Raw genomic sequence first — 11,737 nt, 5'->3', positions numbered from 1 at the left:
CCATCATTAAAACTAAAAAAATGCTTGTGCCAATAAAAAAATTAAGTTATTTTCCATCGTTCAAAATTATGAATTGGCAAATTTGTGAGAGTGCTTGAAAGTTATTCGAAGTCCTCGAAAATGTCGCTGATAATTTGCTGCCAGCTCCCATTTTAGGTCACAATCAATACAAAAATTGGGATACGCAATTTTGAACATCTATACATGAACAAATGCATCAACATAGAGAGTCAAATATAATTATTTGTCGCATTTCGACTTCCGATAAAAAAAATCAGGATACTATTTGAACATAAATGTATGAAAATCACATATATATGCATATCATTGGTTGATAATACACCCTATCTAGCTAATAATTTACAATGATAACAACAAGCTCAGATCTATTTTTGTAAGACTTTGCAAAGTACAAGAATGCTACAAAACCTATTGCATTAAGGCTAGCAAGCAACCAATAAAAGTAATCTAAGTGAGCTCGATTCGTATTATCCGAGAACCACCCATTTCCACCATTTTTACTACTAATCTCCTGATAGGATAAACCCCCTATCGGGTTGATCGGCGTCCGTAGATCGGCGATCGATAAATGTCTGTCGCGGGTAAGTGCCCGTCGAGGAAGACGGGTTTCTCGCTTTTGAGAAGAGAATGAACGATAATATTGATATTCTTGATTCCTTTCTCAAATGATTACAATAACTCCTATTTATAATGCTAATAATAATTTAATGAACAAGAAAATAAAGATATGCAAATCCTAATTTATCTAACTAATAATGCTCGTATCAACTCCCCACGGTTGAAATCCATCTTGTCCTCAAGGTGGGAATTGTGACACAATGAAGAGAGTCGAAAACATCAGAAACCAAATCTGGTGCTTGCGCGGAACATCTTCCGTCGGGCAGCGGCGCAACTTCTGTTCGAGATGGTGGGAAGGCATAACTAGTTGCTGTGCACGGGTGGATTCCCGTCGGGCAGCGACGTAGCTATGATTCGATCGGTGTGGCTAGTTGCTGTGCGCGGTGGATTTCCGTCGGGCACCGACATAGCTGTGATTCGATCGGCATGTTGGAAGGTGAGATCGCGATGAAAGCACCAATTTGATAGGATAAACCCCCTATCTGGTTGATCGGCGATCGATAAATGTCTGTCGTGGGCAAGTGCCCGTCGAGCAAGACGGGTTTCTCACTTTGGAGAAGAGAATGAACGATAATATTGATATCCTTGATTCATTTCTCAAATGATTACAATAACTCTTATTTATAATGCTAATAATAACTTAATGAACAAGAAAACAAAGATATGCAAATCCTAAGTTATCTAACTAATAATGCTCGCATCATCTCCTCAATCAAGCATATAAGTAAACTACTCAAAATCTGGCCCATCCCCATTATACTTAGAAATATTGAGTGACCAACCGATTTCAAGCTACAAGGCACACGATCATAGAAAAGCTCTTGCAATCCTATGAGGCCGATTATGTATTGAAGTGAGGCGGCCGGTAGGTCAACGCTTGGAGTAATGGACCGGTCCATCGTGATGCCTTGCTTAGTGAATAGAGTGGCAGATTGAGATATGGCAATGGCAAATGGCAAGGATGCCGCCCATAATGGAATTAGGGATAGCATCTCTTTGCCTCTTCCATTTTTCCGGAAATTAACAAAGGCTTGTTAAGAGACTTGGTAGAACATGATCATGAGAAAGTGAGAATTAATAAAATTCATATGAGAAAATGAAAGTTAGTCCCTTTCATTGTTGGCAAATGAAATAAGTATAAGGCCAACATCAATGTAAACAAAGAACTAGATGAGTTACTCCAATTATCACCAATAGATTTAAGATGGTTCCCATAGATTTATATCATGACACGTAGGGAAGGTAATTCAGTCGGTTCGGTTAGAACCGAACCAAAAACACGGCTAACCGAGCCCAAGCCTAACCGAGACTGAAGCACTGGAACCGAAACCGAATTGGCCTCGGTTCGGTTCGGTTCCTAACCGAATAGGGTCGGTTTGGTTCCGGTTAACCGAACCGAAACCGAATTAAAAAAAATTATGTAGTTTACAGGTATTGATCCTTGGATGTCGCACACGAAAAATTCCCACCTTGGCCACCACTTGCGCTGCATTGTGGTTTTAGTGTTTAATCGGTTCTTTAATTTAATAATCGGTTAAACCGATCGGTTCTCGGTCTAACCGAGAACCGATCAAGACATGCAGAATTTGGAACCGAATATAACCGAGAACCGAAACGACTAACCGATGACCGAATTATCAGCCCTAATGACACATGTCACATAAGTACAATTCGACTGTGGAAGATAACTCCATGGATTTATATCATGGCATCGAAGTGAATCCGACTGTGGAGATAACTTTTATTAACCCAACATTGTATTTGAGCCGAAGCAAGAGGACACCCTACATATTTATATTATGGTATCGGGCGAATCACTTTTATTAACCCAACATTGTATTTGAGCCGAAGCAAGAGGACACCCTACATATTTATATTATGGTATCAGGCGAATCGCCATATCTAGGCTAGACTAGACTAAACTTTAAATGTGTCAACACAACATATAGACCTGCCCAAGGTTTACCAAACCGGCGGTTAAAACCGAAACCGTAACCGCCGGTTACGGTTACGAACCAAAACCGTGAGAATTTACCCAAATTGAAACCGTCGATTTTTGAACTGTGGTTCAGTTTGGGTTAAAATTTTTTGAACCGACACCGTGCCGGAACCGCGAAATACCGCCGAAAAACCGTAAAACCAAGCCGGAATCGCAAAAAACCAACGGTTCGGAACCGTGAAAAATCATAAAAACCGCCGGTTTGGAACCGAAACCAAAACCGACGGTTTTGGAATCGAAACCGTAACCGCAAAACACCCTCGCGGTTCAATTTCGGTTCGACAATTTCCAAAACCGGAACCGGCGGTTCCGGAACCGTGGGCACCTCTAACAACATGTTTAGGAAAAAAATAGTATATCTCCAGGCCAAATCAAAGAAAAATAATTGACCCAATAATATGTATGTACTTCAACTTTGGTGGTGGAAGGGGCTAGTCCAACTCAATTAAGCAAAAACCCAACCGACTAGAAAAGGTTTAACCACTCCAAGACGCACTTTATCACCAATTGATCTTAAGATGAAATCGATAAATTTATGTTGTTCAACATATATACATACAAAATATAACAAAGAGATAAAATGTCTTACTTAAGATGAGGGATCGATTTGAGCCCCACTTGATCTTCTTCGTCGCTATAAGTGATAAGTCATATTCTAGGCCTGTAATACCCGCTTTTATTTCTATCTTTTTAAGTTAAGATTTTTGTTTTGAGAATGAGTGAGTGATAGACCTTGAATAAAATACCGTGTTTGTTTCGATTGGTTGTGAATGCTTGATTTATTGTTGATTAATTGTTTGGTGTAAGTTGTCGACGAGATTGACGTGAGAGTCGTCGATGGGAAAATTTTGGGCATTCGTACGAGTACTTGGAATAACACCAAGTACTAAAAAAATAAAATACCACAATTTAATTAATACTCTAAATCAAATATTTGGGCCTATCATTTTATCTCTATTGTTCTAGCCTCTTATTTCTTTTTAGTTAACCAAATTTGGAGAAGCCCAAAATATTTATTAATTATTGTACTCCTCTTGCAGTCAAATTTTAGTCAAATAAATATCTCCCAATCCCATTACTATACGGTTTTCTCCATATCTCCTTCTCTCCTTAAAAATCTCCAACCAAATACTCTCTATTAACTCCCTTTATACATCTCCTCCCACAATCTCAACAAACCGCCGTTCCTGCAGCTTTTCTTCCCTTCATTGAAGGTAATTTCTTCTTCTCCCATTGAGTTCAAAAATCTGCATATTGTTAGATTCCATAATCAAAATTTTTGAAATCAGAGTGTGGAGGAGAAACCCAGAGAGTTGTGATCTTTTTCAATACCTTCTCTTCTGCATGTTCTGCTTCTTCCGTGAAGGTATATCCACTATTTTTTTTTCTGAATCCTCTGCATCTCATTCCATGATTTAGCTTCACATAATCACACTCGGGAATAAATCCTTTTTGGAATTCTTGAAACTATTAAATGATGCTTCTTCCTAAAGCTTCGACCTTTAATGCTTAGAGGGTGACTTTTGTGTTTCTCTGCAATCCCAATTACCAAAATTCCCTTTTCTGCCCAAAAATATTAGAATCGAACATATTAGAAAAAAATTGAAATAAAAGGTTTAAAATTTGGGGAAGAGAGAGAGAGAGATGACCGGGGTACGAAATTGGTGCTTCGGTGAAGTAATTTTGAGAGCGAGCTTGATGTTTTGATGAATTGTTGAAGAAAGGCAGTAGGAGATAGAGAGAGAGAGGAAGAGCAAAAAAGGATTCCAGATGGAGAGAGATACAGTGATGGCTGGGAGTATTTTTTTTATTTCTTCCTCCTTTTGTACATGTAAGTGGTGTTGAGGGAGTATATTAAGTTAGCTTTTTTTTTTCTTCTTTATTTCCTTAGTGAGTTGTCGGCAAAGGGAGTGTAGTATAGGCTTTTAAAATTTTTGACCTTTTCTTTTTCTTTATCTCTAGTCTCATTTATGTATTGGGCCTTTTTAATTTCATAAGTTGGGCCTCTAATTGATTTTAGTATTGTTTAATGCTTGACTTCTAGTTAAACATTGACTAATTCAATTATTTGAATTAGGTCAGCAGTGAGAAGATTTTAGTGCTAAAGTGGAAATACTTGTTGTTGAGTCGAGTTTTAATTGTTTTTGCTCAATTAATTAATTAATTCCTGAATTGATTATGGTCCGAGTTTCAAGTTAAAGAACTATGTTTTTTCCTAGGAAATGACAAAGGATATTGTGAGCACACACGTAGGATGCATGCATTGTTAAATTTATTATTTTGCAAAGTCTAATTTTGCATATCATGATATTTCAAAAAGGGTGAACTTGTGCACGTTGTCGCGGTTGGAACAGAAAGTGATTGGGGAGTTAAGCATTTGAGGTGGGCTTTCTTTTTAAATAAGGACTATGTCCTAAATACTTTTTATGTGAAAGGAGGTGGAAAGTGTCTGTCTTGCCAGGTTTTGTTTTTGAATGAACCTATCTGAAGTGGCTATGCCATGTATGTTTAATCGAATTCGGGTCCCAGTAGGGCCGCAAACCCTGCTCGGACTAGTGTACACCCCGTAGATCGTGTGCTATCTCTTTGGAGTTGGCCAGTCTAGTGACTTGGTTCGTGGCCACGTTCCTTGTCATGTATGTTCAGATATGGTGATGGTGAATGTGGATGGAAAATGGTTGGCCAACCGAACTTGTGAAATATATGTTTTTGTGTACTTGGGTTCTTTTAATTAAAACCCCCGAGGTCACTTGATTATGGCTTTGTTTTGGCATGTGTTCACTGAGTGCATCAAGTACTCAGCCCTGCATATTGTTTTTCTTAATGTGCAGATTGAGCGGCGATGGACGTGGAGGATGTTGAGCAGAGTTCATGGATTGTTTTGTCATGATTAATAATTGTTGGATTTGTCGTGTCTTCATACTCGGCATTTTCCGTGTCTTGAACGCTTCCGCTAAGAGTACTTTTCTTTAGAATTGTTTATTCGTGCAAAGTCTAACTCGTTTGAAAATTGTTTATTGTCCATTCTTTATTTACTTAGAGTTCGTATTATTGTTAGGATAATATTATGACGTTTTCAAAGTTAATCCAATTATTAAATTTTTGGTCAAATGTGTATGTTTTTCCCCTTTCTTCCCCGCTTCTTTAATCATCCCCTAGTCGCGATCAACCGTATTTTCTATCCTTAGAAAATGCGGGCGTGACAAGGCCTTGGTTACTGGTCAGTATGATGTGCATAATTGGAATATATCTGCAAAACAGTTGCTAAAATGTGCAGGGAAAGTGTTCTAGTCAGAAGGAAAGGTATCGGATAACTCAGGTGAAATGAGCAACAGAAGGGTGCAATACTGATCAGGATGCATGCCAAAAAGGCTCGAGATGGAGAAAAAGGATTGTTGAGAAGATCAGCCACAAGTAAGGGCAAAAGGGTCATTTTGCGAAGAGAGTCTACCCTAAAAATCAAGGGCAAGCCTCCCTATAAAAGGAAGCCACTTGGAGAGAGAAAGGATCATCGATCATAAGAAACTTTTAGGAAAAAACACTCTTAGTTAGAGTAGTTCTCTCTCGGCAGATCAGTCCTTCAGCTTAGTCTTTCATATTCTCGTTCCTCGCCACAGCCATGGTCACCTGAGAGTTTCATCAGTTCGTCGGAGTTCCGCATTCTCTCATTCCAGTCAGCGTGTTTCGTAGTGTTAGCAGTTTCATCGCCCGGAGTGGCAAAATAATCTTTATTTGCTTTCTTAGTTAATCGCACTTTGTTTTCTTACGTTGGATCGGTTACATTTTCAATATTTGCTTACTTTGAAGTCTTAGTTGTGATCCAAACGTTTTTATGATATGAAGTCGTTTTTGTGCATCAGTTCCTGTTTGATTATGTTTCTTTCTGCCTAGATAGCTTAGATCTAGTTGTTACGGTAATTTTCAAGTGTTGCGAGCATGTTTTCATTTCCGAATTGATAGATCTGAGTTCATGAGTTTAGATAGCTGTTAGATTTTAGATCTGAAATGGTTAAGTGTGAAAGCCTAGTTTACGTGATTTCTGCCACCTTGCATGTCACCCAGTAAGCTTAATTTCAGTTCCGATAGTTAATCTTTAGATTTGGAGTTTAGATTGTAGATCTGTTTTTGTGGAGTTTGTTAACATGAAATTCTCGTTCATGGAATCTGAGTTGTTTGATTTGTGTTCATACTCGTTGGAGAAGACAATGTCCACATCCAAATTTGGGACCAATTTTTGCTTTTGTCATTTACTTTTCTCTACTTTTTCTGCTGGTACTCTACAGATCTGTCAGCCTAGTCACCTAACTACCACTTATTCTCTGATATTCCGTTTAGCCTTTTATAGTAACCCCGTACTTTCCACATGTCCCTGAAACACCTTGTCCCCCACTCTCACGTACACAACTACATGTCGATCATCTTTCACCCCTCCTAGTCAGTAGAACCACCTTAAATTCCCGCCTAGATAGGATCTCAACCCAAAGCGTGGTAGCTAACCAACCCTTCCAGAATATCACCACAATTTCCAAAGCGCATTCACCTCTGTGGGATTCGACCCTTACCACCACTATACTAATCAGTAGAAGTGGGTTGAGGAATTTCTTTGATAGCTAGGTTCAGGCTTAGCTGGGGTTTCCATCCTGATCAGTAGGATCCATCCTTAGCTTGACACGACACCTGCACAAACCTGACACTTATCAATAAGCATCAATGGTAGGAGACACAACTCCCTAATTCGATGCACTTTTCTCGTTTCTCTTGATGTTGTACTGATAGGACTTCCTCCCCAGAAGGAAAACTATGAGTTCGATCACTTGAGAAACGCAAGGGATTCCAAATCCAATCACCCAACTAATGTTATCTTGAACATAGTTTAAGGCGAATAGTGGTACTAGTGGACCTGCACTAAGACCAAAATACCACCAATTGAAGAGGGAGCTTCGACTTCTTAGCTCGAGAGGATCTTGTTCATCAAATTGATCGGCTCCAAATGCCGTGATGCAAGGCTTGTACGCCCCTTGTCCGAGGGCGATTAGGTATAGTGACACAAAAAGAACCCAATGTCAAGCTCACTAGGTGACCCTTGTTCATCAACAAAAGCCGATGTTGTCAACAATCCAAGTGCCTGGTCAATTAACACAACAAAAACCACAGGATTTAGACTTCGCAAAACAAAACCATTGCATCTAGTGAGATTTCAATCCTAAATGTGTGTATATAAATTAGTTTATTTTTAGTACTTCATATATTTTAAATATGGACAACAAACTAACGCGTGTCATAATTTCAACACTTAAACCCCACGATAATAAAAAAAAATTGTTGCTATATAAAATCATCGCATCATCATATATTTTTGTGCAAAACCCCTATCATCAAACCGAATAAAGAAAAATCATCTTCTCTAATTCAAGATTAAAAAAGATGGATTGCATGGATTATCTCAAACATTAGACTAAATTGCTCCATAATTACAATGCATGTCGACATAATAGATTGAATCTCAAATATTATTCCACAATTATTAAGAATTAGACGAAGAAAGGGATAGAGTAGTGACCAATATATAGAGAAGTGAAGAAAAGACGACGGTGGGATAGCGGCACAGAAACGACTCCGCCGCCAAAGCACCCAAAAGTGGGAGCAGTAAACCGGCGCCGGCCCAAAAATTAATGCTGGCCGCCGCCGCTGCCGTGGACTGCCCTAGCTCCCCGGTAAGATACGATATCAGATTCGTACCCACCCCGAAATATGCAAACCTCTCCGCCGTCCCCGCCCCTGCAACTCCACATCCAAATTTTTTCTCATCACAAGCCAATGAGATGAGAGAGAGAGAGAGAGAGTAGACAACAATTACTATCAATGAAGGTGGTACTTACCCATGATGTAGGAAGCAGAGCGCCAGAAGCCCGAGTGGGACCGTTTGGCGGGCCGGCCCGAATAATCCGCCATTCCGTTTACGACGTCGTTTTGCGGAGAGGGAATGGAATTGGGAGGAATTGACATTTCAGCGGAGAATTTGCAGACTGATCAGGGTGCAGTTGAGAGCAGGAAAATTTGCAGATTTTACAAGTGAAATCCCGCAAATATTTGAAGGTGGTGTTTAATTTTGACTTGTCAACTTAATTTAATTTTTTGAATGTCGTGTATACGTGGACATACTATTGTGTGCATGCAAAGTTAGCGTTGAACACCTGGTGAGGTTATTTAATGATTCACCTTAACCTTAATTTATTTTAATGTTAGTAATTAATATCATGCATATATATAGCACTACTATGCAATTCAATTTAAAATATGTAAATGTAACTATGTAAGAGCATCCAAAATGAGAATAGCACCTTCATAGCCTAGCCTAGCCACAAACTCCTACTGTCATATCATCAGCACTAAAAATTCTCCTGCCGCATCGTCAAAATAAGCAAATAGCCCAACAATAGCCTAGCCACATCACTCAAAATTATATAAAATAAATAATTAACAATCACACAAAATACGAAATTAAATTTATGACACAGATACGGGAAAATTCAATTATATTATTAAAATTAAAAAGTACATTAATTAAAAAAAAATATATTAATTAAAAAAATACATTAATTAAAAAAAACCCGCCTCTGTCTCACTCCTCGTCGCCTCCGTCGCCGTCGCCCCCAACCATGCCGTGGCGGCATTCAAATCGGCTCGCATGCTCACGAGCATTGCGTGAAGAAAACTCTTCTCATCGGGGTCAGTTGGCGTCTTCCAATCGGCTAAGGTCTTGGCCATCTGAGCCCGCCTTTGTTGACGCACGAAGAAGGCGAGATCGGTTGTCTACTGGACCTCCTGGACCCCCCCGGCGACACCCCTCAATTCCCGTTGCGCCCGCCTTTGACCAGCAGGGCGAGTTCGGCGACCGGAGCTCCTGAGCACCCTCGGGGAGGTCGTGGGAACCGCCGCTGCTGCCGCTGTAATCACCGGTATAGTTCAGTCACTGCTTCTTCGGCCAGCCAGCATCGACACCTGCCCGGAACTTCTCGGAGTCTGTCAGCACCTCATAGCAGTTCCAGTAGGTGAACTCCTTATAGAGCCCGGGCACGGGGAAGGCTTTCTCCACTATCCTCCTGCAGTCCTCGTCAGTTTGGCTACTGCTCTGCATGCGGAGGGCGTTGGCGTACAAGCCCGAAAATCGGGAGACCCCAGCCCTGATTCGGTCCCACGCCTTCCGGCACTCCTCCCCGTTGCGTGGCCTCCCCTCTGGGCAAAATACCTTGTAGGCTGCTGCTATTTTGGCCCACAAGTTGACGATCCTCTGATTGTTCGAAGTGAGGGGGTCATCGCAAACACTCACCCACGCCTTGGACAGCTCGACGTTCTCCGCATCAGTCCACTTCCTCCGTATCTGGCTATCGTCATCAACCGGCTGCGACGACTCACCGACCCTTTTGCCCTTCCCCTTGCCCTTCTTCTTTGGGCCGCCCCGACCCCGCCCTACTCCCCCCGTTTGAACGGAAGTTTCCGGAACCCCGAGAAGATCAAACCCCAACTCCTCTAAGGAGAAAGTCTCAAATTGCGTGAACTGCGTCTCCGATGGGGTCGATGTGTGCGAAGAAGCAGTCGAAAAATCAAAACTGGGGCGATAGACATTGTCCCCCCCGTCGTCCCCTGCGTCACGGGCTGCATCGCCGGTATCCCCCTCCTCCCCGGCATCATCTGCATCCCGGGTGCCCACCCCGACATCATCTGCATACCGGGATGCATTCCCGGTACTCCCTGCCATCCCGGCATACTAACCCCGCCTGCCATCCCGGGCATCATCTGCTGCCACGGGTACATGTTGTAGTACCCGGGCATCGGACCCCATCCACCTCCCACGGGTACCGAGGGAGTTTGAGACCCGCTCGTCACTGGAGTACCTTCGTTGTTATCCATTTAGCGTTGTTGCTCTTGTACATAAATTAAAATAGAGAGAATACTCGTTAAAACATGCGGTGCAAATGAAAATGACGTGCAAATCACGTATATATAGTGTTTCAAAAATTAAATAATAATAATAATAATAAAAAAATCCGCTCGTCGATCGCTCGCCGATCCGGAGCCTGCAATGGCGGCCAGCGGATTGGCGAGCGCATCGGCCAGCGCTCGGAAATCGGCGTGCTCTAACCGATTTTTCCGCCGAAATTCGGCTAGCCAGTTACAATGGTTCGGCGAGCGGACCGGCTAGCGTCGGGGATCGGCTAGCCGGTCCGCTCGCCGCCATTATGGATGCTCTAAGGTAATGGTCGTTTTTACAAAATCTTAGAGTTATGGGCCCTACAGAATCGGCAGGATGGTTTCAAACTGACGGAATCAAGATTTCGATACTAGGATCCGAAATTACTGTATATTAACAGTTGTATGGTGTAGTATTTTTACTAATGATATCACAAAAAATAGTTGCGATATTAGTAATAGATGAGACAAAAAATAGTTGCAATATTAGTAATAGATGAGCCAAGAAGAATGCGTAATAAAACCATTTCCAATGGTACGCTAAAATCTAAAATGGATAAATAATCTACAAAATTTAAAATGCATTACATAAATACCTCCAATAGTGCAAAACTAATCCTACTATAGGATTTTTTAAGGAAAAATATATATCTTTAAGTTTACACTAAAACTATACCAAAAACACTTTTTAGATTTTGGTTTATTGCATTCAAGTCCAAATCAATTTATATATATCAAAATAAAATAAGAAAGGAAGAGAAATTAAAATTACAGAGACAGAAAAACTTACAGGAAGAAGAAGAGCGGCGTGGATAAGATGATAGGAAGAATAACCTAATTTAATTATATTAAGATTTAGTTAGTTATTAATTAGTGGGCTGGGCCATATTAGTTAAATTGGAAAAAGTTTATTAAAATTAAATTACACTACACGTACAGATTAGTTAAATTAAAACTCAATGTACATTAATAGTTGAGAACTTCTACACTGTCTTAATTTTAAATACTACTAAGGATTGTTTATTTTAATTTAAAAATTGATAGAACCATTAATCATTAATTGTCAGTAATAAATTTCATATATAGTTATATTAATTAATAAATTTTATTATATTATTTAATTTAGTT

General features: G+C 40.4%; 1 long non-coding RNA gene and 1 pseudogene across 1 annotated transcript; one reads left to right on the top strand and one right to left on the bottom strand.

The window, feature by feature from the left end:
- Positions 1–352: 352 nt before the first annotated feature.
- Positions 353–8,644, bottom strand: LOC121804248 (annotated as a pseudogene).
- On the top strand, positions 3,712–5,749 carry LOC121805291. Its single transcript, XR_006051447.1, has 4 exons — positions 3,712–3,852; positions 3,928–4,004; positions 4,959–5,020; positions 5,470–5,749. It is a non-coding gene; the product is annotated as an uncharacterized LOC121805291 (long non-coding RNA).
- Positions 8,645–11,737: the final 3,093 nt, after the last annotated feature.

The sequence above is a fragment of the Salvia splendens genome, chromosome 5 (genome assembly GCF_004379255.2).
Source record: "Salvia splendens isolate huo1 chromosome 5, SspV2, whole genome shotgun sequence".
NCBI classification, from domain to species: Eukaryota; Viridiplantae; Streptophyta; class Magnoliopsida; order Lamiales; family Lamiaceae; genus Salvia; species Salvia splendens.
Note: the sequence above shows the minus strand (reverse complement) of the source record. Positions and strands in the feature narration are given on the sequence as shown.